Genomic DNA, 612 nt, shown 5'->3' on the forward strand with positions numbered 1-612 from the left:
ATAGTGCTATTAAAAATATATTAGATATATAATTATTTATATATATTTTTTTTATTAATTTAAACAATTTTTAAAATAAATGGTATCATGATATATTATTAGAGTTTGTATGATTCAAAAATTTAAAATTCAAATTCATCATCGCCATTCATGTAAAAATTTATGCAAATAAAAAAAAACAATTGTGTGAGAAAGCACATCATAATAGATATATAATCATTTACATACATCTATCTATAAATTTAAAATTTTCGAACAAGATGATAATGTTATCACTATTTGACAACATATTCAAATATAGGCATTGCTATATAATAGTATAATACGACATTAAATTAATACTTGTTTATATATATAGGAATTAAAAACTGTATTTTGTATGAGTCTAATCTCAAAATAAAGATATAGCTAAGTAAGGTGAATTATATTGGGAATGTTGGTGTTGTGGGGAGAGAGTTGGGAGATTCTTTTCATCAAATTGAGAGGGAACAGATAGAGACCGTAGGTCATGAAGTCGCTTAGCTTGTGAAACCAAATATAGAATATGGAGAAACACTCAACTCGGGTGTGATGAACATCAGAGACAAGACACAGTAGATTTTGTAATTTATA

Source organism: Arachis ipaensis, chromosome B04 (genome assembly GCF_000816755.2).
Source record: "Arachis ipaensis cultivar K30076 chromosome B04, Araip1.1, whole genome shotgun sequence".
Lineage (NCBI taxonomy): Eukaryota > Viridiplantae > Streptophyta > Magnoliopsida > Fabales > Fabaceae > Arachis > Arachis ipaensis.